At 40.7% G+C, this 21594-nt stretch overlaps 1 protein-coding gene across 2 annotated transcripts in view; it reads left to right on the forward strand.

Moving 5' to 3' along the window:
• Positions 1–270: 270 nt before the first annotated feature.
• The window catches only part of LOC132141616 (serine/threonine-protein kinase TAO3-like), a 57442-nt gene continuing 36118 nt past the window's right edge, over positions 271–21594 (forward strand). The window contains exon 1 of one of the 2 annotated variants that reach the window (XM_059551301.1): positions 271–516. The gene's annotated coding sequence lies outside the window, so the exon portion shown is untranslated. Of the gene's footprint in view, positions 517–1581; positions 1748–21594 lie in introns of those variants that run through there. The other variant, XM_059551300.1, reaches the window with a different exon arrangement.

Raw genomic sequence — 21594 nt, forward strand, 5'->3', positions numbered from 1 at the left:
CATCATCTCTATTGTGTGTTAATGGGTTGTTCCTCTCACAAGCGGCAGGTGGCGCTGTTGGGTTCCAGAGCTCTTTGATATAATAGTATCCAGCTCGTTTATCAGCGCTGTTACTTTGTAGCAGGTGCGAAGGGCTCGTGAAAGACGCTCGTGCTCGGGGTTTATTATAGGTACAGTGTCTGAGCTGGAGATCATAACGTGATCTGGATGGACGCTTTATCATCCCACCGACGGAGAGAGAGAGAGAGAGAGAGAGAGAGAGAGAGAGAGAGAGAGAGAGAGAGAGAGAGAGAGGGAGAGAGAGAGATAGTCATGACGTCTGTCGAAAATAAAACAGGTTGATGCATTTTCATGTAGGAGCTCCAAGACGCCACTTGCAATGAGTTTGGAAGTTTATTTCCCTCGACATTCCTTATTAAAGGGGCTACAGGAGATATAAAGTGGAGTTGTACTCTATTCGTCTGAAAACATTCGCTTATAACCGGTCTTCTATGGAGTTGAACCTGGATTGACTCGGTAAGTCCGTGTTTCTTGGCATTCATATTTATTATGCATATTCATCGTCTTGCAGAGGTATTTTTGTTTGATATTAGTGAAACGCTGCGTCATAATTAAAAGCGTCTTTATCGTATCTATAGTGTCATATTCGTCTCTGCATAGATTCCCTCTGCGCTCGATTGATGTCCCCTAAACCTTCATAAAGTATTTATTACTACAACTGGTCAAGTGATACACAGTGTTTGTTTACACTCGTAGACTAAAAATCATCAGTATGTCTAGGATTCTTGTGACGAGTTTTGACACAATCCTTTTATGATTGAATGCATTTTTAATTTCAAGTTCAAGGGGTCTTGAACTGAGAAACCAAAATTCCATTGATTTTACTATTAAGGGATCATTATTTTATAATCTAAAGACACAGATAGCATGCTTTAATAATTTGGCTTTAAAAATTCATGCAATGTTTCATATGAACTCCCCAAGTGGATTTTTTTTTTTTTAAATATGTGATGTAATGACACCTTACACTTTAATAAAGTTAGACAAGATTCTGTTTTTCTAACACACACACACACACACACACACACACACACACACACACACACACACACACACACAAAGGTTTGTTAGTGATATCTAAAGCTACTGATTTCATGATGTAAAACTCTTAAAATCACTGACATTTCTGATCCTCTGCTACAATGTCAGACATTGCTTTTTTTGCATTTTGTCTGAATTGACAGTATTTTTAAAAAGTTAAAGTATTATTTCCTGTATTTGTAAGAGACTCATGCATTTATTATAGAATAATTTTTTTAAAGGAACAAGCCCAGAATTGTGAAATTCTTGCAAATGTATCATTACAACACACTTATGAGGTTTTTTTTTTTTTAAAGAAGCTATTCTGTACTGAAATAACTATGCGTTTTTATTTTCTTTATCATACTTAATAAAGATCCATCCATATATAGTTATGTATCGGTTTATTTTGGACTGAGGGTAAAAGTGCTGCTTTGCATACCCTACTTTGTGGAAATGTGCATTTATTTCCGTGCGCGCACGCATGTGTGTTCGTGAACTTCAGTATACGCGCACGCGGCTGTTCATCCAGGAAGTCCGATTGACAGACAGACAGGAGAACATGGGCCAACAAAACGTTTAAAATACTAAATTGTCGGCTGGAATAAATGTTTTTAGGACGGTGAATTTTTCCCTTGAGGTCTCTCAGTCACCCCACAGAAAACAGGTCAGTATCATTCATTACATTACCATGAGTTTCGTGGTTAAAACTGTCAAAGGGACATATATCCGTGCACATTCATTTCAAAGTCAGGCAAATATAATTAAATACAACCCAAAGTTGTTTGACGCAGAGAACCGGGTGTTAGGACTCAGTTTATTTTTTTTGATTTAGCTAACTAACTAACACCTGCTGGATCTTAGTCGGTTTGCTAATCTAACTGTTCAGCCCTATACACCCTAACTTTCACTTCCTCTGCAGCGCAAATCCTCAATATGTTCATATTCGTATTTCTTGAACGCATACTGACTCGTCTAAAAAAAGGAGCGCGCCAGAAGCATTATTCGCTTATAGTGCGCGTCGCCGCGTAAAGACGCATTCAATCGTTAAAATGAAAGCATGCGTCCAGTTTGATATACATTTAGAGAAGTGAGGTCTGATGTCATGTTGGGCTGTTTAGTGCGCGTCCTCGGCTCTGTTTAAGCCTCGCTCATTGTGTAGCTATTTTAAGCAGCGCATCTCTTTCACACACATGCAGCGTGGATGGATTCTGTCATCATGAAGTTTATGGTCATTAGGAGCGCAGGATAGAAACATTTCACCACTATTTTTTTTCTACCGTTATTTGGCGCTGTCAGCGTTGTGCATGAACTAGTACAGTCGTTTTGGGCTTTATTTGTTTGTATCCTAAAAATGATGATGGTAGTATACTGTGCTTCCAGTTTGTATTTTCCTATTGACTAATTATTTACGATTTATATGCATTTCCTTCACGATTTGCCTTGTGGTCATGATGAATTATTAATGTCCGAATGAATCATTCTTGTGAGTCGAATCAGTTGGATAGAATCGCTCCGAGCGGTTCTCGAGTGAGTGAACTCATTGAACCGAGAACCATCTTTGTCCAACAAGCGCGGTTTCTAATGATCTTTTTAACCAACAAGAATCATCTTCGACTCGTAAACCTGTATTCACGACTGCAATAAACTGACCCATGAAATTACAATACTTACCATAAAGCCATTACTAATACAACTAAATAGAAAAAACATAGATAAACGCTGAATCATTTAAATGAACTGTTTGAAAGAATCGATTCATGTTTGGTGACTGGGACATTCCTAAATTAATTGCATTGAGAATCTTGTTTTCATTCCAGCAAATGCACTTTGATATACACTGACATTCTTTACAGTGTTATCGGTATCAACATGAGTCTGTTTTTAATGTTGCTGTCGCAGTATTTGCCTCTAGTTTTTGTTCATTTCAGGTCCTGGTTTGAGGTTGGCTGATATTTTTGCTCTATCTACAAATATATATATATTTTTTCTAAATATGGGTTGATGTTTAATTGACTTTAATACTTATTTAATCGAATATAACTTAATTGAATACAATTTAATATTTCATTTATAGGATTTTTTATATAATTTGTATTATAAACGGTATCATGAATTATTTTAATACAGAACTTCCAAGTTGGCAGTACGTTAATTTAAAAAATCATTTGATTCACAAAAATCTGAATCGAATGTTGTTCTTGTGTACAATTTTTGTTGTAGCTAGAGATAGAAATGCACTCGTTTTAGTCCTAATCACCATGCACTATTTATGTACACTCTAAAGGTGTTAAAGGATGTTACTGATGTTAAAGGTTCTTTATGGAACCATTTATACCAAAAGGTTCTTCTATGGCATCGTGAAGCACCTTTATTTTCAAGAGTGTATTTAAAATATTTTCTCTTGTCTAGAGCTTGTAAATGTGTCTTTTGTAGATCTAAAGGTGTTTGATCACACTCCCAAGTCTTTCCATGCATGCGTGCATGAATTTATAAAGGTTAAAATCATCTTCCACTTCATTATAAATCAGATGTTTCAGAGGAGTGACCAAACCTAAATATAGATTCCAGCCTGCCAAATCACCATCTCGACTAATCTTAGTTCCTCTAAAGTTAATGATGTAGGTTCAAATGAGTTGACCATAGTCCACGGATGCTGTTTTTGAACTGACTTGCCTTCCATCGCTCCTTTGATGGCAGTGCAGGGATTCAAAGAGTGGCCTGAAAACACCCAGCTCGTTATAATTAGCGCTACTGATTTAGCCTCATGGACCGCTCTGCCTGTGTTTATAATTAGTGGACGACTGATATTGGTTTTTTTTGACAGCCGATGCTGAAATCTTGGAGTTTAGGGGGTTGATAGCTGGTATAAAGCTGATATAATTTTAATTTTTTATCAATATTTAAGAAATGTTAAATAATTTGACACCTGGATTAAAAAATAAACGTCTAAAATAATCATACTTCTACTTTAGATGACAAAGTACTTTTCACAAATAAATATTTAACAAAAAATGTAATTAAAAAGGAAGTAAACGCTGTAACCAACGGGGCCCCTCAGTATTCTGGGAAGTTTGTGTTCATTGGAAATCATATTTTTCAAATAAAGCCAGGCTAATCCTGGCACATTTAACATACAGCACACAGAGAAAATTACATGAATATGACAGTGGGCAAATACATAAAGTGCAGCATAATTTGAAATCACGATTTTAATGTTTAAAGCATTTAATTCACATGGACAAATCGTCACACAGAGAACACACCATCATGCTGGAAAAAAATGCACACTTCACAAGATCTCACAGCTGGATTCAAGCAGAAAAACTTATCGGCTGATGCCAATGTTTGAAAAATGGCAAATATCGGCCGATATATCGGCCTTGGTGTGCACAGACAGTTCTTTCACTGCGCTTCATTTCAGACTTTAGGTTTAAACTCCCTTTTTTTGTTCTGTGCTCAGTGAGGTTGTGTTTCTGTTCACCACATATAATGATCTTTGCCCTCAGGTAACCTTTGACCTTAATTATTTTACTTCAGTCTAGCTGCCCCATAGCTTTTATGCCGGAAACATACACACCCTAGTGACAAAATGCTTAGAATGCAACGTTAAACCTCTAATGCAAAAATTAAACCTCTGGCATCAGTCGTAATGTTCAGATGTGATCAGCTTCAGCGAGCCTCGCAGAATAACACCGTTTAAGATAACACTCACATGTGCAGATGTTAATGATGGTCTCAAAAGCTGTGTGAATTCCTAAAAGGCACTTGCCGCAGATGCTTTAGGTAATTGCATTGCTCTCGTGGATTCAGTTACCGATTCTTAGTGCTTTACATGTTCACAATAGCATGCCTGTCACAGTAAGGTGGCTCTCTAGGTCACGGTATGGGGAAATAAATGCTCTGCTGTCACGCAGAAATGTCAAGTAGATAAAAAAAAAAATGGAGAAATAGATGGCTGTTATTAGGCTAAACTAGAGAAACATTGAATCAATTGTCTGCCGCTTTAAAAACAAAAGACAAGGAAATTAATTTAGTCATTTACTAAACTGGAAAGTAATGTAGCTTTTTTAATATAAAATGTGCCAACAGCCTGAATACACCGAACTAAGTCATCAAACAAACCTGTAGAATAGAATAGAAAGTTCAAAAGAACGGCGTTTGTTTGAAGTAGACACTTTAAAACGTTTTAACGAATACATGTTAAATAAAAGAATTCATTTATTTGAAAAGCTTTTGAACAGTACTACTATATGCTTCATGACCAGTTGAGATGCAGTTAAAAAATAAAATAAATGATATATTGTATCTTCTGTGCAAAGCTGAAAAATAAATTGCTTAGTTAATTTGGTTTTTATTAATGTCTAATTTCTGTGTGGACTTTGGACTTTGATTTTATTTATTTTTGTCAGGTTGCATTGTCATAATGCACCGTTTAATATTTAACAGCAAGTGGCACAATTTTTTTTTCTTTTGTGGTGTGATATATTTCTCATATGCATGTGTGCGCACATACGGTGGAGAAACATGTCTGTGTTCACATGCATCTGTAGTTCATGGATAGCTTTTGTGTCACACCTCATGTGGCCCTCCGTCTCGGATCACTAGAGGACAGTGCTGGAGTTAATGGGGTGCAACATATTTGCCAATCCAATCATTGAAAGCACATTCAGAGGCAGACAAAATGCGTTAAGACAAGATGCTTCCTCTGTTGACATGTGGAATCTAAAAATAAATATGTAAATATTTTGCATGCATGTAAGTGATTTGGAACAGGCCCCGTGTTTCTCTCAGTCTGACGTACAGCTCTGTCGATGTAAAGAGAGCGTGAGGTAATGAGTTGTGTTCTATAAATAGACACCACGCCCCCGTCCTAAAGCCCTCTGTTTCACCCATCTGATGTGCCGCCACACAGAAAACAGCACTCACATGCAGTTTATAGCTTAACTGAGGATTTTAAGGGGATCAGGATGAATTTTGCCAGTGTGGCCTAATGCTTCTATGAAACCACATCAAAATGACAATGGATATGAATGACTGAAAAATATATATTAGAGGGTTCTCAAAGTCTACATTCAAAGGTTCAAATGTGAATTTGCAATGTTAAAGGTTGATACAAAACTTGTTTTTAATAAACATGCATGCATGCATTTTTTTGGGCCTTCTGCATTCAAAATACATTAATAACAAGTGCGAAAATTTCAAAAGTGTCAGCAAGAGGTAGGCCAAAAGTAACAATACAGGGGTGTTTAAAATGTCTGTGTTTTGTTTCATTGTTGCATTTGACATTTCCACTCTTCTTGTTACAAATCAAACAGATCAGCTTCATGCTGGATTGGAGCTCAATGAACACATACCTCTGGCAAAGCATCTTTGAAAAATCTTTGTCAACTTTTCTTTTCCTTAATTGAAACTGACACCCTCACCCATCAAAAAACGCTCACTGCTGGGAAGTGTCACCCGAAATTTATATATCTCACCTTCGCTTTCAGATTTTGAGAAGTGCTGATATATATTTTGTAATAATTATAATATCAGTGAACATTAGTGTACCTAACATCTGGCTGCCAATTCAAATAATGTGACAGCTGTGCATACTGGTTATATTACAATGACTAAACTGGATCAACTAAGACGGTTTTAGAAGAATATCTGTTCATTTCAGTCAATCAAGAATTTGTATTTGTAATATTATACAATGATTGTAAACAACAATCATGCAACAATCTTTGCCAACTGATGATGATGATGATTAGTTATTATTGTGGTTGGTTTGCATATTGCCATTTGTTGCGTATCATAAAAAAAACCTGTATTGATTGATTGAAATTAAGTTTGATGAGAAGCAGATAGAGTCTGTAACTTTCTTACACTTTAGTATTTAGTATGAAATAATTTCCCTTGTCAGGCATGCGAGATATTGAGTTTATTAATCTAACTGAAGTCTGGTCATCTGTAGTTACTCTTTGTGAGTTGCTCTATTGCACAACTGTAGGTCTGCTGAAGTTCAGCTCTGTTAAAAACAGACACATGTTCTCATGATACGTGATGTAGTCCAGGACAGATCTTCTACTGGAGCTTTCTCTCTGACAGACTGATCGTATCCCATAATGCCTCATCTTTGTGTGTGTTCGAGTGCCATGCTCTGCTCTGTTCACATCAGTGCGATCCAATGCTTTTGCATGACTGAGACTCATAAATAGGAGGTCTTTCTTGGTTTGTCACATTTACATTTTCCAGTTTGTGCACTGTGCGGGGAATTTTCTCTCAACATCTGACATTCCTCCCCTGATGTCATTCATCTCTCTCTTGCATAAAAGACATCACTACATCAAACCCCACACATAAAAGGAGCTTTAACCCTAGCTCAGATTTCCTTCCTCTTTTTGCCAGCCCAGACATTTGATAATCTCTTCTCTTCTTTACATTTGACACATAACCTCACCCTTGTTTTAGTAACATTTGACACCGAACCAATGTAATCCAGTAACCAATCCAGCATTTAAAAACGATGATGGCTCTGCAATACATTTTCAGTAGATTCTTCAGATCATGTGGTGTGTGTTTCTTTTTTATTCCTTTTTGTTTTGTTTTCTGGCTGTTGGATTATAATCTACATTTTAACATGTAATACTAAAGGACCCAGGGACATTATACAACGGCATATAGAGTAAATATTTGCATGTGTTTGACATAATCTAGCTATAATCTCTTTGAAAATCACTAAGGATCATGTGAATGTAGTCTCGCTTAAGGCTATTTACAGCTTATATGCATTGAAAATATTTATTACAAAGCCTGTGGTTTTACTATAATATAGCCTGCATATTTCAGCATCAAGTGTGGCACTGTGTTCTTACACTTTTTTTTAAATCACATTTCAAATTAGATTTGATTAAAAACAAAAAAACAAAACAAAACAACAATTCCCCAGAATCATGCAGCCCTACATTGATCTTCCATCTATTTTTGATGCTGTTTCAAAACAGAGCTCAGTTGCAAATCCAGTGATAGCTTCTTTAAAAGCACTCTTACTGATCTATAACCTTATAAACACAATCTTGTTTCCAGGCAGAAACCATTCACTCCCTGACTCTGTCCAGTTGCATCAGATTCGCCAACCAGATTACAGTACGTTCTGTCAGATCAAGAAAGTGTTAGCCATTTAAATGTGCAGTTTGCATCAGACAGAAGTGAATGGACTGTGGGCGGAGGCGAGGCGAGCCTGCCGATCAGGAAGTGGATATTTTCAAGATGAAACGATAATGTTACCTGTGCTGGCAAAATGAGTCACGGTGAGTAGATTGTCAAAAATAAGTTCAGTCAGAACTGCTTAAAGTCCAATTTGGCACAATCTATCGGAAAAAAAACATGCTAGAGTTTTTTTGTGGTGTTTTGACCAATCACAGAAGACTTTATTTTTTACTAGAGATGTGAATCTTCACTTGACCCACGATTTGATTATGATTCAGAGGGAACAATTTGATTCTAAAGTGATGCATCTTTTCCTCCAATTCTTTTCTTAACAATGAGTATGAATCATAATATATTGAGTTGTTTTATCTTTGTTTTTAAAAATAAGAACAAAAATGCAAATAATCAGTAGAACAAATATAGAAGGAAACAAATGCAATGTATAGTACTTTCTTAAATTTTAATCTAAACAAACAGTCAAGTAAGAAAGACAAACGAGTGATTCCCTCTTTTATTTAAATCTTTGATTCAGATTGAGACTATATATATTAATACCTACTGTAATGCCCAGATGTAATATAATATTACACATCAGATGTTAAACAATCGTTAACTTATTGCATGACCTTTTCAGAAATGTCAGACGCAAGTGCTTTGCTTCCAGCTGACAAATTCAACTTTTTAAAACAAAGAAGGTAGACTTCTTAGAAAACGTATAAATAAAGATAGTTTTAGAGGTTTTGGAGCATTGGGATTGCTAGATGAGGGGATTTTTCACTTGTTTTTCCTGTAGCTTGTAATTAGGCTTTGTGCATTATGACTCATTATGCCAGCATGCGTCACAGATGATGGTTTGAAAATGTGTTTTTATCCATACAGTGAAAGTCAATGGGTGCCAATGTTGTTTGGACTTCATCAAATATCATCTTTTGTGTTCCTCTGAAAAAAGTAAAGCATATAGGCTTTGGCATGAGAATGAGCAAATTATGTGTTTTTGGGGTGGACTTGGGTTTTCAGGGTTTTTAGGTTTGCCTGGCGCTCTCCGTCTGGAAGGGAAACACTAATAGTAACTCACAGTTAGTGTCTTACATGGAGTAATTATTTCCTGTGGTGACAGATGCTCATATCCTGTGTCACAGGAAGTGATCTCATGGCACCTAACCGTCAAGTTTTGTTTATGATAGACGTGCGGTGCATTTTGGGGTGGCTCGTGGCTGCGCTGTCATTTCAACTATAGTGCAACATGACAAAGTGACAAAAGATAAAAGAGCCTAAACTGACCCCAACATGCTTTCAGTGTGTACAGACAGATTGCTCGGGCATCGTCTGATTAGAGAACAGCATGAGGCATGAACTGACTGATTTGTATATACAGTTATCAGTCACCAGATATCATATTTGATGTCTGTTTTTACTGGTGGGTGCATACTGTCAGTTTGTGTTTTGTGACGTCAAACCCGAAGCACGAGTGATGATTCAGTGGCCTAGTTGTGCGTCGCCTTTACTTGCTGAGGTTTTCCTTCACAACATTTTATCTCTCAATTTCAGTTTCCTCTTTCCTGCTTGTCTTTGCACATTATTCATCTTAAGGTTGTATAATTGTTCACCTTCTGTTTGCTAGAACACCGCTGGATTGACTTCGTCATCGACAGGTGCTCTCTGCAGTGATATTAAGAGAAGCATATCATGCAACATTTGCCACATGCTTTGGCCTCTTTATATCGTAATTATGAGACCGTGCAACAAGTTATTAAAAAGTCCTGTATGCGTAGTAAGGGTCTTGGGTGTGTGTGAGTGAAAATAGTTGCGCTATTTTAGGTGAGCTACTTTTAAAGCCACAAATTTATGCAAATGAGTCCTGAATGCCCAGAGACTTTCAGGGCCTGATGACATCATCATCATCATCATCATCATCATCATCATCATCATTATCTCCAGCTGATGAGATGCCAGATAGCCAGCTCTGCTCCTCCTTAAACACACACACACACACACAAGATACAACAGATAACTCAATTGTAAGTTTTATAGTGTGTGTGTGTGTGTGTGTGAAAATAAAATGATCGCTAATGTTTTTCGAGATTATGACTGCGCTCGCGCTGTGCAGCTTTAATTCAGACTCTTTAGGGTCTAAATATTTAACGGTGTAAAAAACTGGTGGTTTGTGTTTTGTGCCAGGGAAGTGGTAGCACGTGTGTGTGTGTGTGTGTGTGTGTGTGTGACTTCCGCATTAATCTCTCTGATTGGAAAATCCTGTTGGGTTTAGAACAGCTCTTCTTTGAAACTAGAGCATGGCTGTGTGTGTGTGTGTGTGTGTGTGTGTGCACATATCTGCATACGTTTCCAGACAAAATGAGTGTGTATTTTTTACTTTATTTTTGTATTTTATGTCATTTAAAGTGTAGAGTTGTAATGTCAGTATTTTGAGGTGTGTGGTTAAAGGGGGAGGAGGGAAGTGAGCATTATTCTTGCTGATTTCCTGTGTGAGCTTGAAAGACAGAAACCGTTGTGCTTGTATGTAGGTGCAGGAGCGTGTGGGGTAAATTCCTGTGTGTGTGTGTGTGTGTGTGTGTGTGTGTGTGTGTGTGTGTGTGTGTGTGTGTGAGAACAGATGCATTGAGTTGATTCACCTCATGTGGTGATCAAATCAGCCAAATCCACACACAGACATGCAGAAATGCAGTATGTGTCCTGTGCTTGTCTCAAATCATATTTTAGTTTTGGCTAAAACAGATGCATGAATAAAGCCTTAGTATCAGGTCAGTTTGAGACCCAACGTAAGGTCAAGCTCATTTTCTTCTTTTGACATGACTTCATGTCTTCTGTAGAGCTAGTTACTTAGTTAGGCCTAGTTAGTTAGTTCCCTATTTGAGAAATTGTAGAGCCCATGTCTAAAATGTTATGTTGTTTTTTTTGTTTGATTGGCTAGTTTGGACCCTTTATGATGCTACGAATAGTCCCTATAGTCTTAGTTGTTTAATTGTGTCCTTGTGGGAAATTGTTTTATAATTAGTACTAGTTGTAATCTAGTTCTTGTCAGTTATATTAACTTGTATGTTAGGCGTTATAGCAAAAAATCTTTTTTTTTTCACGTTGACTAATTCCCTATTTCTTTTCTCTCTCTTTTTCACATTTAACTAGTGATCTAGTTCTATTCCAAGTGCAGAGCACATTAAGTTGAGTAGTCATCATGTTAAACAGATGACTTGTTAAATATCTTTGCAGAAATATGCTGAAATATGACGGCACCTATTGTACAAAATTATCTTAAACCTATCTTATTATCAATAATAATAAAAGAAAAATGCTTAAAGGTCAAGGCAATTCAAATTGATGAATGACTAAAAGTATAACACCAGTAGACTAACTATACCAGTAGATTAACTATAAATAGGCTAAACAAAGAAAGTAACAGCAGCTCTCAGCCTGTCACCATTATGCACACATCATACTTATGGTAATAGTTCAATCACAGGTTTTGCATTCCACTGCACTGCTTTTCTATTGTTTTTTTTCTTCTACACATTCACATTTTTAGATGCATTTGGCCGTTGCGTTCATGTCTCTTGCAGCATCCCATTAATGAAATGGCATTCTAAAAACATGTCGCTCAAGCTAAAAGTAAAAATCTCTGTCTCCTTGAGTTTTTTTCTAAATCTGCTGCCCATCTTACATCTTTGTCAATGGAAAAGTGCATTCTGTGTGAACAGCACATAGTTGTATGGTATAGAGTGTCTTTTTTCTTAAATGTTATAATAAGCATATTGTCTATTTCTGACAGTTGGCAATAGTTTTATTCAAAATCACTAACAAACTTTGTTAGTTGTCCTATTGTAAGTCAAGTCCTGTTCTTAGTTGTTTTTCCCCATGCTAAAATGTTAATTTGTTGGGAAGTTCTGCTGCTACCTTAGTGCAAAAAATGCGAGATAGCTGGTAAGTTAATTGGCCCATTGTGGGGACATTTCTATATAATCATCTACGTCTGAAATGTGAATTGGTTAGTTGTCTGCTCGTTGGGAATTGTGGTGCTACTTGCATGCTTTGTGTAGGTAGTTAGGAGATTAATCGTGATGCCACTGTAGTCTCCATGTTAGGGGATGTGTCTGAAGCCTGAATGCATTTGCAGAAAGGCACGGAAAACAACACGTTCTATGAAGCCACTAAAGGGACATGGTTAGCCGCTTGCTAGCGGTAGACTGTTACATTATAGTACATGAAAGTTAACTTATCCACATACGCAGAGTAAGGAGAAATAGGATAATGGCGAAAAATTTGCAGATACTGAGCACCACGACAAATATCTAATCTTGTAAAATGTGTGGTAGCGGATAGTCTTGTCATGGTACCAAAATTTCAGTATTCGGTACCGATTCCAGTGAAAATCCATGGTTCTCGGTACCAAATTCGGTACCAAAGCAAAACACAAAAATATGCTAATTAAAAAAAACACTTTTTATCACTAAAAATAAAACCAATGACATTGTTTATACTTATTTAAAATTGTGTTTAAAGTTTTTCTACAAGTAATATAATTATGAAAAACAGTAAACAAGTTTCACCCACATTTATTTAGTCTTTTAATTAATGAAATTTAAACACATTTTATTTTTTGGTAAATAAAGGGGATTTGCTATTAAAACAAAAAAATTGAAGAAATATTGTGTGGTTTATTTCTTTAAAAAATACAGTTTAATTAGTTTTTTCAACAGTAGTAGCAGTATCACATACATTCTACTAAATAATAGTAATATTTCTAGCACAATGCTTTTATGTAAAAATGAACTTATTTTGACGGGTTGCCATGAATACCTTTAAATTGACACTATTTTTACTCAAACGAAACGGTAAAATGCTTGTGAAGTGACTCAGAACAGTTCTGGTGATGTTGTTGATAGAGGTCAACGATATATCGGGCCGATATTTGTCATTTTTTAATATATCGGCATCGGCCAATATCCGTGTTTAGTAGCGCCGATTTAAAGTCAGGCACGTCAGCGGGCAGCCCCGTGTTATTGGTGCGGTGGAAAGTGCTGCTGCAGCAGCATGTGAAGCACCCCAAGCCAAAAGTTTTAGAAGATTCAACAACAGTCCTGGGAGATAAAGGTAGTCAGAGAATTTCACTCTGTAAATGGGGTGGAGAAGTTGACAGCTCTAACAAACACTGCAGCGTGACGTTACCAAAGTAAACTGTCTCTGACGTTACTCTGCCCGCAAAGTACTGGGTCTTTTGACAACACTAGTAGCTGCAGTAGCCTACCTACCAGCAATGGTGGGCCATCAGGGTCAGCAGGGTCTTCTCTGCTTGCCCTATAAAAAATTTAATTGTGTAAGAAATGTTTTTATTATTTTTGCACCATTTCAAAGATTGCAACTATGCGTGGCTAACAGAACATAAAAATAAACATTGCCAAATAACTAGCTCGGTGCTAGCACAAGAAGTTTTTGGCCATGTTTATTTTTTTAATACGAGTAGAGGGACATGGAATGACAGACGCACTGATTTTATTTATTTACAAGTGAGTGCTTTATTATTTGACGAATATTGTATCATGCACATTGTTTTGTAGGTGTACATGATGCGTTGATAATACTGGCGTGGTGTGTGGATGTCCAGAATTTGAAAAGTTTTACTGCTGTGGGCGTTTCGTCATTTTAGAGTGAAATTAATATTCATAGTGAATCATGTATTGGTGGATTACTTTTACTGATCCATGTAAGGAAATTTACTCTTAATTTAACCTACCCTCATCTAGCCTACTGTTGAAATTGTTGATCAGCTGTCATTGTCGTTGAGAGCCTGTGTGTGGCATAATATGGGAACTACACTATATGCATGTGGCTGTGTTAGCTGTTACAGAGATGTGTAAGATAGATGTGTAAGGGTATGTAGTTTACAGTTGCTTACTGAAGGCCTTGACTGAAACCCAACAGTACGCTACTACCAACCAGTACTAACGCTCCATAGTATAGAGTCCATGTTATCGTGAATCTCGAAAGTGAAAGTAAAATGAGTGTGAATTCAAAAGCGGTTTCAATGCCCTTCATATTAGTAGCGGCTCCCTGATGCTCGCAATTTATATACAGTATAATTACCTAGTGACATAATTGCTAAAGAAAGTATTGCATTTTTTTTAGCATCCCATCTCGTAGGCTATTTAGTTCCTTTAGGGGTTCTGTAGTACACTTATTTTCTTTTCCGAACACTGAATTGCGGGATGTGGCGGATTGCGGGGGGTATGGGGGGGGTCATGATGCTGGCTCAACATTGTGATGTCTGTTGGCCGTTGGCGATGGACGATAACATCGTCTATCGGCCCAACCCTAAGTAGTGGTCGACCGATATGTGTTTTTTAGGGCCGATACCGATTATTACAGATCAAGTAGATCGATAACTGATATTTTGAACTGATATATGTCAAATAGCGCATTTTAAAAATTAAGTTATTTTATCAACAAATCTGTTTTTGAAAAAGATGATACCGATAATCATAAAAATGCTTAATATCGGCACCGATAATCGGTCGACCCCTACATAAGTGCCTACAGTATGTCTGAGATGCTAGTTAATTAATTCGTGTTTTTGTCCCTTGTCGGAGTTTGTTGTGCCCCTTGCAGTGTCTGTGTGCAGTTGTACATGTTTTTACATGTACCAGAACAACAAAGTGAAATGAAAAAGTGAAAGTGAAGTGACATTCAGCCAAGTATGGTGACCCATACTCAGAATTCGTGCTCTGCATTTAACCCATCCGAAGTGCACACACACAGAGCAGTGAACACACACACACACACTGTGAACACACACCCGGAGCAGTGGGCAGCCATTTATGCTGCGGCGCCTGGGGAGCAGTTGGGGGTTCGATGCCTTGCTCAAGGGCACCTAAGTCGTGGTATTGAAGGTGGAGAGAGTACTGTACATGCACTCCCCCCACCCACAATTCCTGCCGGCCAGGGACTCGAACTCACAACCTTTTGATTGGGAGTCTGACTCTCTAACCATTAGGCCACGACTTCCCCCTAATAGAGCCTGTTTGTGATTTATGTGATGTCAAGAGACTCGTCTCATGCTCTGTCCTGCAGTTCTCGCAGGCTGCTGTGAGTGTCACATTGTAGTTTGTACTCAACACCAGTGCATGATTAGTGTGTGTTTGGGTAGGCATGAGCTGTGTGTGAGTCAGTGTGTATGACTGGGATCAGTGTGCTGTGAAATGAATAACTCTGTTGCTGTAGGGAGATCGAACCGTCATAGAAAATAAAGATCAGTCCTGCAATGAACTGTGATTACACCAAACATCAATGTTGTTATGAAAAGATTCTGTTCTGTCCCCAAACCATGACTTCATGTTTATTGGAGCAGCATGTCAACATATTAAATGCTTTTCCTGAAAACACCATTAGATGAACGATCAATAATGACAGTGTATTAACACATTAACTATTTTTTTGTCTTTTTCTATCATGCCAAAACAAACAACTCTTCCACCTTTACAGGCCATGTGAGATTAGTTCCCTTTCAGTCGGTCACTCTCGACGCCACGTCGGTGACCGACGAATATGGGATATCGCTTCGATAGACCAATCTACTTCGAGTGTAAACTAAACGAGCCAATGCACATTGGCATGCAATTATTGCATCCAGCTGCCGCTGATCACTGCGTGAGTATAAGAGGGCAGCAGGTGCAATGCATACCAGCTTTTCGCTTCGGAGCCGAGCATTAGTATCGCTCTGCTCAACTGTGTCTGCTGTGAACTACGAGTTCAGCACGCTCTCGGAGGCTTCGTGTGTTGGCGAGACGGCGCTTCAGCGGCGGTCGTTCCTGTGTCGAGTGGATTGCACACTTCAGGCTGCATTACCCCTGTCGTGTTGCAAACGATCGCCCGGCTCCCCCCCAAGCTCTGCGGTGTCCGCTCCACTACAGTGAAAGCGTCCGATGCCCCTGCCCCTGTCCTGCGGGAAGGGATCGCAGTCCTACTGACGAAGGACGCGATAGAGCCGGACCCTCCAGCCGATATGAGGATGGGGTTTTACAGCCCGTTCTTCATTGTACCCAAGAAAGGCGGTGGGTTACGACCGATCTTGGATCTGCGAGTTTTGAATCGGGCCCTCGATCGGCTACCATTCAAAATGTTGACACAGAAACGCATTTTCGGGTGCGTCCGTCCCCAAGATTGGTTTGCAGCGATCGACCTGAAGGACGTGTACTTTCATTTGTCCGTCCTTCCGCGCCACAGACCTTTTCTGCGGTTTGCGTTCGAAGGACTGGCATATCAGTACAAGGTCCTGCCCTGCAGGCTGTCCCGGTTTCCCCGTGTCTTTACGAAAGTCACGGAGGCAGTTCTCGTTCCTCTCAGAGAGCAGGGTGTTTGCATTCTCGACTACTTAGACGATTGGCTGATACTAGCACAGTATCGAGATCAGTTGTGCGAGCACAGGGATGTGGTGCTCCGGCACCTGAGCCTGTTGGGCCTTCAGGTCAGCTCGGAAAAGAGCAAACTCCCGTGGAGGATCTCTTTTCTCGATATGGAGTTGGATTCGGTCGAACAGACAGCACGCCTCACAGAGGAACGTGCGCGGTCGGTGCTAGCCTGCTTGAATACGTTCAAGAGCAGGACAGCGGTCCCACTGAAACTCTTTCAGAGGCTCCTGGGGCATATGGCGGCCGTGGCGGCACTTACACCGCTCAGCCTATTACATATGAGACCGCTCCAGCACTGGCTTTATGGCCGAGTCCTGAGGTGGGCGTGGAAGCGCGGCACTCACTGGGTCCAAGTTACACCGGCCTGTCGCCAAACCCTCACTCCGTGGTCAAATCTTGCATTTCTCCGGGCAGGGGTGCCCCTAGAGCAGATCTCCAGGCATGTTGTGGTTTACACGGATGCCTCCACCACCGACTGGGGGGCCACGTACAACGGGCATGCAGTCTCAGGGGTTTGGACGGGCCCGCAGCTGCAGTGGCACATCAATTGCCTAGAGTTGCTAGCAGTACACCTTGCCTTGAACCGTCTCAAAGGTCTCTTGTGAGGCAAGCATGTGCTGGTCCGAACGGACAACACTGCGACCGTTGCGTACATCAACCGACAAGGTGGTCTGCGCTTCCGTCGCATGTCGCAACACGCTCGCCACTTCCTCCTTTGGAGTCAGAAGGTTCTGAGGTCACTTCGTGCCGTTCACATTCCAGGCCTGCTCAGTCGTACAGCCGACGAGCTGTCTCGAGCAATGCTCCCGGGAGAATGGCGACTCCATCCCCTGACTGTCCAGCTGATTTGGAGATGGTTCGGAGCCGCTCAGGTAGACCTGTTTGCTTCTCCAGAGACCTCTCACTGCCAGTTGTTCTACTCCCTGACCGAGGGAACTCCCGGCACGGACGCTCTGGCACACAGCTGGCCTCGGGACCTACGCAAGTAGGCGTTTCCCCCAGTGAGCCTTCTCGCACAGACACTGTGCAGAGTCCGGGAGGACAAGAAGCAAGTCTTGCTAGTAGCGCCATATTGGCCCATGTGGACCTGGTTCCCCGAACTAGTGCTCCTTGCGACAGCCCCTCCTTGGCCAATTCCTCTGACGAAGGATCTACTGACTCAGAGACGGGGCACCATCTGGCACCCGCGTCCAGACCTCTGGAAACTCCATGTCTGGTCCCTGGACGGGACGCGGAGGTTCTAGGTGACCTACCCCAAGAGGTAGTGAACACCATCACTTCGGCGAGAGCACCGTCTACGAGACACGCTTACGCCTTGAAGTGGAACCTGTTCGTTGAGTGGTGTTCTTCTCGTCGAGAAGACCCCCGAAGATGCCCGATTGCGGTCGTGCTATCCTTTCTGCAGCAAGGGTTGGAGCGAAGGCTGTCTCCCTCCACCCTCAAAGTCCAGGTTGCCGCTATTGCTGCGTACCATGACCCCGTGAATGGGAAGTCTCTGGGTAAGCATGACCTCATCGTCAGGTTCCTTAGAGGGGCCAGGAGGTTAAATCCTTCCCGCCCCCCCGTATACCCTCTTGGGACCTGTCTCTAGTGCTTAAATCACTACAGCAGGGCCCTTTTGAGCCTTTGCATTCAGTTGAGCTAAAGTTTCTTTCATTGAAAACTCTGCTCCTGCTTGCACTGGCCTCCATCAAGAGGGTAGGGGACCTGCATGCATTTTCGGTCGACGATTCGTGCCTACAGTTTGGGCCGGCTGACTCCCAGGTAATCCTGAGGCCCCGGCCTGGCTACGTGCCCAAGGTTCCCACTACACCCTTCAAAGACCAAGTGGTGAACCTGCAAGCGCTGCCCCTGGAGGAGGCAGACCCAGCCCTGGCTTTGCTTTGTCCCGTCCGAGCATTAAGGTGCTACGTAGACCGGACACAAAGCTTCAGGACCTCAGACCAGCTCTTTGTCTGTTACGGAGGCCAGCAGAAGGGGAGTGCCGTCTCTAAGCAGAGGATGGCCCACTGGATTGTGGATGCCATAACCCTGGCTTATCAGGCTCAGGATGTGCCCTGCCCGTTCAGGTTGCGAGCTCACTCAACTAGAAGTGTTGCATCCTCCTGGGCGCTGGCTCGTGGCGCCTCGCTGACAGATATTTGTAGAGCTGCGGGCTGGGCGACCCCTAACACGTTCGCTAGGTTCTATAGCCTTCGTGTAGAGCCGGTATCCTCCTGTGTTCTCACCTCAAACGGGTAGTGGCACTGAGAGGCCCCGGTTAGTGTCGGCTTGCTTAAACCGCTCCAGAGTGTCCGTATTGTAGACCCTGTTGAGATCCTCCATCACCCTAAGCAGCTGGACGCAGCGGAACGTCCGGCGCCAGACCTTCATGATGAATCTGTGAGAACCATGGAAGGGTGGGTTCCATATTGAGACCTAAGCGGTACTCATATGTGTATAGTCCACGGTATAGCCTTAGAGCCCGAGTTTCCCCGGCAGACCTCTGCCTTCCCAAGAGGGTTCTAATCACCTCAAATTTCTCCGTATACTCCTAAACGGATGCTAAATGTGTATTTGCCTCCGAGACCTCCTTCAGGAAGGATGGGGCTTCCGCAGCGTCCCGGCTCCAAGCGGACCGGGTACGTTTTCCCAGTGTTATCCAATCTCACCCAGTGAGGTAGTGCTTTGACAATGGTGAGTGGAGCTTCTTGTTCTGAGCCCCGGCCTACACCTAATAGGGGCGCAGGCGGCTCGCACAGGGCACTGGAAGGGGCAGCACCCATGGCGCTTTGATAGGGATCCCATATTCGTCGGTCACCGACGTGGCGTCGAGAGTGACCGACTGAAAGGGAACGTCTCGGTTACGTATGGTAACCCTCGTTCCCTGAAGGAGGGAACGGAGACGCCACGTCCCGTCGCCATGGTTGCTGTACCGCCGCTGAGCTGCCGGGTCCCCGGCTCGGCTCCTCAGCGAAAAACTGGTATGCATTGCACCTGCTGCCCTCTTATACTCACGCAGTGATCAGCGGCAGCTGGATGCAATAATTGCATGCCAATGTGCATTGGCTCGTTTAGTTTACACTCTAAGTAGATTGGTCTATCGAAGCGATATCCCATATTCGTCGGTCACCGACGTGGCGTCTCCGTTCCCTCCTTCAGGGAACGAGGGTTACCATACGTAACCGAGACGATTTTGTGAGATAGTCTGATTCCCAAAGTCTTGGCTGTAACTTGAAGTTTACTGGGTTCAATCCCACATATGTGTGACCTTGAGAGTTACAGAGATCTTCTTTCGTGTCACTTGATCCCATGATGCTGCACTGTTGCTATCTCTCCCATTGAAAGTATTGCATACTCTCGGTGAAAGGCTAAATGACATGTAGCCAAGTAACAAACTGTGACCTAATGCACGTTAACAGGTTTAATGTGTCAGACAAGTGGACTTTGGTGATTCACAATTTTATTGCCTTGTATTGCATTTTATCATGTGCTATTTTAACAATCAGTTAACAACGCAGGAACTCTTTGTGCTTTACAAATCACTTATAAAGTTTGCTGTTGTGGCTTTAACATCCTCGCACCTTGTCGTTTTTCTCAAATCATAAGTCAAATTTGTCATTTTTATCCATTTTAAGAAATAATGCACTATCCAGTAAATATTAATGTTATCAAATATTTTTTGTTTGATTTATAATTTGTGTGTGTTTGTGTGTGTGTGTGTCTTCCATTTTTAAAAAGGTATTCAAAAGGAGAAATTTTGGTTAAGTACCTATTCTTACTATTATTGACTAGTTGCTTATTAGCATTTATATTACATATTGGCATTTTTTTAAAGCACATATTCTGCATGACCATATTTTTGTCCTCTTAATCCTACCCCGTACCTAAACTAAAAACTATCTTACTAACAATTAATAAGAAGCAAATTTGGAATTTATTGAGGGAAAACTCTTAGTTAACAGTGAAAATGGGTTCCTTTATCTAAAGTGTTACCGAATACCGACATTTCTGAAACTTTGTTGATTTGAAAACCGGTTCCAGTTTTGCATCTGGAGTGCAGTTTTAACGTCCAATCATTGCTGTTGATGCTGAAAATGAACTGCAGACTTTCAAACAGACACTTTGGCTAGTCTTCCTCTGTGTACTCAGTCAATCGGGCAAATGAACCACCAGAATATCAGATTGGATATCAGTTGACACCTGAAGGGAGGCCAGAGGCAGAGTCAGTGTCTGTGTTTTGGGACCAGAGATGCTCTGATTTACATTGCAGCATCGTCAATATCACGACAATGTCATGAAAAAAAAAAAGTGAAAGTTAAAATGAAAGTTGATCAAAACAAGGACTGAAAATGTCTGGTTCTTTGTCATCTTTGATCATTCGTTTGATCCCTCATTTGTCTCGATGTGCTTAGAAGCACATCTACCACTACTATTCTTTTTCTTTGCCAAATCAACAAACGCAATTTACGTCATTAAGCATAATCGGCCCTGTAGTCTTTTTGTATCTGGAAGTGCTATAAACTAAACATATGTGATGGACCACAAAACCATTCATAAGGGTCAGTGTTTTAAAATTGAGATTGCTTCATCTGAAAGCTAAATAAATAAGATTCCCATTGATGTATGGTTTGTTAGGAGGACAATATTTGGCCGAGAGACAACTATTTGAAAATCTGGAATCTGAGGGTGCAAAAAAATCTAAATATTGAGAAAATCACCTTTCAAAAATCGAAGTTGTCCAAGTTCTTAAAATCCAGTTTTGATATGGTAGGAAATTTACAAAATATCTTCATGGAACATGATCTGTAATTAATATCCTAATGATTTTTGGCGTAAAAGAAAAATGAAAACAGAAACATGGAATAAAAAAAAAAAAAAAAAAAATTTGGGGAAAAAATAAAACTGGTGAATCCCTTAGATCACG

Source organism: Carassius carassius, chromosome 5, assembly GCF_963082965.1.
Source record: "Carassius carassius chromosome 5, fCarCar2.1, whole genome shotgun sequence".
In the NCBI taxonomy this organism is placed as follows: domain Eukaryota; kingdom Metazoa; phylum Chordata; class Actinopteri; order Cypriniformes; family Cyprinidae; genus Carassius; species Carassius carassius.